Here is a 7,992-nt window from a genome sequence, read left to right as displayed (position 1 = left end):
CCATTGGAGAGATCTTGTATATACTGTACATGCATGCTCACAACTGCACACAAATAGGTGTTTAAATCCTGGGTTTTCTGATCAGACACTGACTGAATATGTGCATACACTGCTCAAAAAAATAAAGGGAACACTTAAATACCTCACGCTAACTCCCGATCTTAATCAATGAAATATTCGCATTGAGTACTTTGTTCTGTACAGAATTGAATGTGCTTCACAAAAGTTTGATTTACTTGGACTTAGCGTGCGTTGTTTAAGTGTTCCCTTTATTTTTTTGAGCAGTAGTGTTCCCTTTATTTTTTTGAGCAGTGTATGCACATATTCAGTCAGTGTCTGATCAGAAAACCCAGGATTTAAACACCTATTTGTGTGCAGTTGTGAGCATGCATGTACAGTATAYACAAGATCTCTCCAATGGAATGTTTCAAAGTGACTGTGGGGGACCACAGACCCGACCCGCAAAGCCCGAAGCCGACATAAGAGAGACCAGCGCTGAAGACCCCGAGAGGGACCCCTAGCGCGGAGCCCCCAGAGGCACCCACGCCAGGAGGGCGACCCACCCACCCCCCAAAGGGGACCACAGGAAAGAACCGGGAGAGCCTCACCAGCGACCACACACACAGTGACCCTTGGGGCCAGCAGCGACGAACTCACAGGCCCCGCCGGTTCGCACTGCACCARAGTGGATCCAGGCATGGACACAGAGGCCTGGGCCCCCAGGGCGCACCCCCACCCCTAGGCCAAGGTCCGACAGGGCCAGGGGACCCAAGCCCCACCGGGCAGCTACCGTGCCGAGCCAGCACACGCCCAAGCACCCAGCCCCGGACAACGAGAGCCACTAGCGCGCCGGCGGGCAAGGGGACAACCCACCAGAGGGCTGCGTGGYAGGGGAAGCAGTGGGCCCTCAAATGAACCCGAAGAAGGGGCCGCCCAAGTCCCAGCCTGACAAAAATACAAGCACACACAGACACAGTCACACAGTCCCACCCTCATCCTCTCACCCACTCATTCAAAGACACACAAGATGCATGCCAAACTTGCATGTTTTTGACTCCAAATCAGTTGCCATGTATTCTACAATTATACTTACAAACCATCAAGCTAACTTGTACATTTTAACAGGTTAAATTAATAAGCTTCTAATTGAAACTCACCTTTTCCATAATGTGTAGTGGCAGCAGATGTTTAGTAATGTAATGTGCCACAGTCTTACACGCTTGATAGTGAATGTGCATCGACACAAAATATGTCATCATGTGACACAAATTGCAATAACTGCAAATTAGCAAATATTATTGATGGTTTTTCTAATTTCACATGATACAATTTTGCCCAACTCTGTAAGAAAGTCTTGCTGGTTCCCTTAAAGGACCTATAACAGAAAATGCTGACTCAAGATTGAATGCCTTAATTTTGCCTTTTAACCTTGTCTCTGTACATTAGCTGCAACTCACCGAAACCCCACAAATGATGTAAATCACAAAGCCTGACTACTATTTTTATACATGCAAAAGTAACACAAGCATTGAAGCAAAAGCTGCAAACCCAAAATTTGCCTGTGCAGAAATTTTATACTGTACTGACTGAAAGTGTGGAGTACTTCTCATGACATTCTTCGGTGACTACTTGAGCATAAATATGGGTTGTATGATATCCACAGTCTTGTCAGACAGAGTTTTCACCAAACTATCAGATGCATGATGTTCTTCAAACTGACAGCTGAGGTGATACAGAGAAGCTCATTCCTGTGGCTCACTCTGATTCTCTGCAGGAGATCATAAAGTACCCATATTTATGGTACACCAAAACCAACTCTTCTGGAAAAGAAACATCCCAGAGCAACTATCCCTACTATGCATCGTCAGGGGTCTCGCAAGTCTCGTAACCAGACTTTTTAAGTCAATATGAGGTGACAGAACTTTGGCCAGTAAGTGGCTCACTCTCTGTGACTCACCTCCTCAGATGTAGCTGCTGGACTTTCCTGGCAATCTTGTCTCACTCTAATCATTTATCTCCTCCCAGCAGTCCCAGCCCCACCTGTTCAACAGTTAACATCTAATTGACACAGACTGCATGTTATCACCCAGCAAGGGTTTGTTAATGAACAAACTGCTGTCGGACCAATAACTATGCTAAGCTAGTTTGCTGCTCGGAGTGGTGGAAGCCAGGACTTTCATCATCACCCAGGCTTCCTGCCAGCCCAATGGTGAATAATTCACCACCTTCTGGATAGATCAGCTGCAACAAATTCTTTGCTTATTCAACACTTTGATGTTGACTTTTAATAGGCCATATCTGTATGTGTAGTTCCCTGCAAGAATTTAAGCATTTCTCTCCCCCAAAAAATGTTAGTTTGCCAAATTTAGGATATTTGCCTAGCTTTCTCAAATATATCTCATCTTTTACCTTAAAATTAATCATGCAAAACTCATTTGCACCACATCAACAATTACCTTAAATCTATCTGTTTTTATTAAGTAGGACATAGTAACCCTTTTGCTTGGTTTTAGTACACAAAACATTAGAACATACCTCCAATTTTACCCAGCCATTCTGGAAGCCATCCGATTMTTTAGTTGGCAGGCTGTTTATGACGCAGACTAGCAGCATGAATACTTTTCAGGTTGAATTACACACAAGTCAATACACACACAAAAAAAAAAGCTGCGAGAGAAAATAAAAGATGGGGGTGTAAATGTATATAATTACAATGTCACCACAGAGCCATATGCTTCTTGGCAGCATAATGAAGACGAGCCACAGAAGGAGGGAAGACATTGCAAACACCGTACGAGTCACAGCGTTTGTGTCCTTAGGCAGCCGATCCAAACTTCTCTCAGTAAATAACTATGTGACCTTGCTGACAATGGCTGCAGTGTTCATTTTTGTGTGTGCACAAAACAGTGCGCCGAGCTAGGCATTGTGGAAAATCTCTACTTCATTTTCCTAATGAATAGAAGCTCAAAAATGATTGCAGTGACTGTAAGGTTTCCTCATTTCCAAAGCAATTTTATCCATAGGGCAGGATCTATGAAAAAAGYCACACCTGATTAAAAGTTTTCTTCATAATGAAGGCACATCTAATTATACTTAAATATTATAAGAATATGTTTTTGAGAAGTAGCTGGGAGAAAATAATTCCAATCGTTTTAAAACATCAAAAATTATCCTTTTTTTGTATCTAACTTTCTGTTTGTTCATGTAAACATAATTATTTAAAATAATTTTCTCTGTTATTCAACAAGGAAAACTCAATAGAATCACGTTTGCTTGTGAAAAGTGGTGAAAACCTCATAAACTAGAGCTGGGCTCTCAGATAAATCACCAACTAAATGTCAATATGGCCTTTGGAACACTGTATTTATAGCTCAGCTACATCACTGAAAACACTCTTACTGTCTGCAAACTGGCTTTCTCGCCTTTGTTCTCTCTGTTCTTCTGTAAGCAAACAAACCCAAACAGGACAGTAAAACTTTACTTTCATTTGATGATAAATGCTGGGTTTTTTTTTTCATTATTTCAGTTGTAGATTATTGTCTAATAATTATGATTTGAGATGGATCGTGGTTAAAGGAAGGGCAGGACAAAGGGAGGCGACAAATAAGGCAAACAAACATTGAAGTGGGCTCACACGAGACTCACTGTATTTGAGGCATTGCAGGCATACATGTCCGGTCAAGTTCATCTAAACAAATACAGTTTTGAAAAGAAGCAGGAAAATCACAAGCAAGTCTGAGTGAGCCTCAGCAAACTGTTGGGATGTKGCCAATGTAATTTTGGATCAGCTCCACCACAACATTTCACTCATGACTCAACAGAATCTACAAAATAATACAAAGCGTTTGAARGATTTTTCTGTGGCAGTTTTTCTGTTGTACTCACTTGGACAGCAGCWATCAGTATTTTCTTAAAACAAGGATCTTTGTTGATTTTTACATCTTTTTTATATTCTCTTTGTGCTTTGATTTGCAGTTTGTTGCGTGTTTGTCACCCTWTTAAATAAGTGTGTTACMATTATCAGGAAGCCRATGGACTGTRGAGAGGCACAGGAACTGATYMACAGCCCAAATCTKAGGTCTGGGAAAGCTCTCATCACCCTGACAAGAAAAAGTACACTTTAAGTACACTGGTTAGAGTCCTAACTGGGCACAATCTACTCAASCACCAGAAAATGGTGATGGGACTCCATGACAATGGTATGTGTCATGCTTCTGACATTGAATTAGAGACCTGTTTGCACTACTTCGGCCACTGCCTGGCTCTGAGCAGTCAAAGGAAAATAATTCTTTGGGACCCCTTGTAAAAAACAAATATTCTAATTATATTATGTCTAACCCCAGATTTACACCACATGCGTCTCCGCTGCGCTGCAGTGCGCAGGTCGCAGCTGTTCGTTTGTGTCTCAATTTATACAGCCTCCGCTCCGGTCCGAAAGAGTGTGTGGAGGAAGGAGATTGCGCGACAAATTCAGTGATAAATGTGTAAGTCACAGCAAAAAATAATTMATTCTGTGAAAGACGAACTCCAAACACAGCTGAAAACATTGATATAAAGGCTTTTGGTATCTATGTTGAAACTGTCTCGCTGTTGTCTTTCTAAAACTTCTGATTTCAAAATAAAATCCATGTTTATCGTGTGTGTACACATATGCTTCATGCTACGTTTCCATCTGCTTCMCAAACATTCTGACAGCATTTGTGTAGAAATATATCCATATATTTATTATTATATCTGGGATTTCAACATTATTCCGTCAAATTATCCTGAAAATACAGATGTTGTGCTCATTTCTTTCCCTGTTGGTGCGATGTAATCTTTAAAAATTGACTCCGGCGCAGCTCCGGGATCCGGCAGAAATAGGATTGGATCTAATTTTGACGGATCACCGTCCGCTCACCACCGTCCTGCRCAGCCAGTGTAAACACTCTCATTGATTATAATGGGTGTGTATTTGCTGCGGATGTCGGACCGGAGCAGAGCCGGAACGCATGTAGTGTAAATTAGGGGTTAGCCTACTTGAAGCCACTCTAATCATCAGTATACTTCAAGTTGGTCAATAGTTATTTATTTTGGAACAACTAGTTTTGTACAGCTGAGTCAGAAAGCGAAGCTCTCGATTTACCGGTCGATCTACGTTCCTACCCTCATCTATGGTCATGAGCTTTGGGTCATGACCGAAAGAACGAGGTCCCGGATACAAGCGGCCGAAATGGGTTTCCTCCGCAGGGTTGCTGGGCTCTCCCTTAGAGATAGGGTGAGAAGCTCGGTCATCCGGGAGGGACTCAGAGTAGAGCCGCTGCTCCTCCACGTCGAGAGGAGCCAGTTGAGGTGGCTCGGGCATCTGGTAAGGATGCCTCCTGGACGCCTCCCTGGTGAGGTGTTCCGGGCACGTCCCACCGGGAGGAGGCCCCGAGGAAGACCCAGGACACGCTGGAGGGACTATGTCTCTCGGCTGGCCTGGGAACGCCTTGGGGTTCCCCCGGAGGAGCTGGAAGAAGTGGCTGGGGAGAGGGAGGTCTGGGCCTCCCTTCTGAAGCTGCTGCCCCCGCGACCCGACCCCGGATAGGCGGAAGAAAATGGATGGATGGATGGATAGTTTTGTACAGTTGTAATTTATTTCTAGAAAATCCCAATTTGAATTGTATTAAGTACTATTTTTGTAAAGGAATTCCATTTAAATTGTAATTTATTTTTTCCGAATTCATATTAAACTTTTGAAATATTAGTATTGTGATGATAGTATGCAACTCTGATGATAGGGTTTCAATTTATTATAATTAGTAAAGAAGTGCTTTTTTTAGCTACTTATCAATATCCTTTTTTACTCTATGCTACTTTGTACATTACATGTTTTACTAATGTTCAAAGCATCAAGTTTCATCGCAGTGCTAGCTATTCCAACCTCTGACTGGTTGCAGGGGCGTGTCTCTGTGTGAGAGACTTTTATATCTGAATACAGGAGTTGTTACATAGGCGTAGCTGTACCATTTTTAACAGAAMAATCTACTGCAGTTGCCCCTGTTCAGTCCATAGAGGGCAACACCATGATGGTTTCTGAACAAACAATGTAAAAAGTAAACAAATTTACAGGAAAATGTCAAAATTTGAACAGAAATATAAAGATAGCAACCTCAAAGAGTAACTGAACCCCAAATCATTTTTTCACATAACATTTCCAAATTGGGCCTTAATGGTTCTAAAATAGGTTTACGGTTGCTCAGCTGATGTAGCCATCTTGAACGTGCTTGACTGGAAAAACTAATTGTTTCTAAATGTTTACAAAATGATTACTTTCTTTGAGTTTCATTCAAATTCACCCACTGGTTCAGACAAATGAACCCACATGCAAAAACATTTAAAACCTTTTACTTTCTGTAGCTGGCAGAAATGAACAGGTCAAACCAACAAAAAAAGCGCAACATGCAGGGACAAAGACAGCTAGAATAAAACTGGAACTTGAAAAGGTGATAACAAAATACAACTGAAACCCCCAAAATCGTGGCTGAGAAATGAAATCAATAACAAGATATGCTAAATGTTTTAATCAAAGAAATGAACAGTCTCAGAGCACACAGAATATTTCCTAAGCAACATCTGAGATCCATCTTTGAATCTCAGTAGACTTCTTGGTTGAACTAAAATAAGACATAATATACTGCAAATTAAAATAAACAGCATTTAAGCAAAAAAACATTTTTTTTTGCATCATTCCTTCAATCATTATCTAGGATGAACACAGCTTCATTTTCAAATCCTGATGTTTGTTTTGAGGGCAGTGTTGACCTTTGCTGCCATGCACAGGCCTTCTCACCAGCTGCTGATTGGCTTGATTATATTAACAAATCGCTAAGGGGCRACATAAATAAGATGATGCATAATTTGGTTAAAGTGATTTTCATTTMGTTTATAAAWCTTGTGAAAGCAGTGTTATCAATAMGGAGCCCATTATATTAAGCTCCACTTGACATGACAAAGACTTTCTATGGTTTTCCGTAACCTACGTGACATCATACTGTAAGTGGATAGCTCATGTCAGAGGGGGAGTGTGTGGATGTGCTGCAGGTAATAAACAGATGGTCACGCACAGATCAGCCCCTAGCTCTAATCCYTTACTGCAAACAGATTTAAAGGTTGCTAAAGGTCGTGGCCTTTGTGTACTGAAAACAAATGATGCCTATATGCCAGAGCTCTCATATTAGTCTACACTCCACTACAGCAAAATCACACCCAGGACATTATTTTTTCAGTCAGTGTCTATTAAAGCACTAAGTTCTGTTTAGCAATTTAGTTTTGATAACTGGATTTTAAATAAAAAATGTATTAATATATAACAATCATAGATTTATACTGAATTTGATAAAAATGAATAAACATCAAAGCTGGCTGAATCAGCAATCAGTGTTGCTGTCTGTGAAAGGAACATGTTGTGCAAAGAGTTTCAGCACTTTTCTGCTTGTTCTGGCTGGCTCTGTGGAAGGACCCTGGCAGATCCCCCCAGATGCGTTGCCTGAAGCAAAGAAAATCTGGAGTTGCTACTTTTGCCACTATGACTGCAAAACTAACTGAGATAATTCATCATGTGTATGTGAGCAACATGCATAAATAATCACCTCATCTAAAAGAAATGTATAAACCAGGTGAATAAGAATGGATGTTTAATGAGTTCATTTTGTTTCAGCTAATGCTAAGATGTATTAAACATATTGCTGTAAATGGGCAAAGTTAAAGTTGGGTTTATTATCAAGTATACTTTATTATAAAATATATCATTAAGAACACAAAGAGAATGAAAGCATTTTTTTTATTAAAAGTCTTCAAGTACTGTATTGTTCAAACCTTGTAAATGCATGATGCAATATAGTGAGAGATGGTGCTGAAGACAATAGTACACACCAAAAATGTAAGTAAGTAAGTAAGTAAGTAAGTAAGTAAGTAAGTAAGTAAGTAAGTAAGTAAGTAAGTAAGTAAGTAAGTAAGTAAGTAAGTAAG

Source organism: Austrofundulus limnaeus, unplaced genomic scaffold, assembly GCF_001266775.1.
Source record: "Austrofundulus limnaeus strain Quisiro unplaced genomic scaffold, Austrofundulus_limnaeus-1.0 Scaffold409, whole genome shotgun sequence".
NCBI classification, from domain to species: Eukaryota; Metazoa; Chordata; class Actinopteri; order Cyprinodontiformes; family Rivulidae; genus Austrofundulus; species Austrofundulus limnaeus.
Note: the sequence above shows the minus strand (reverse complement) of the source record.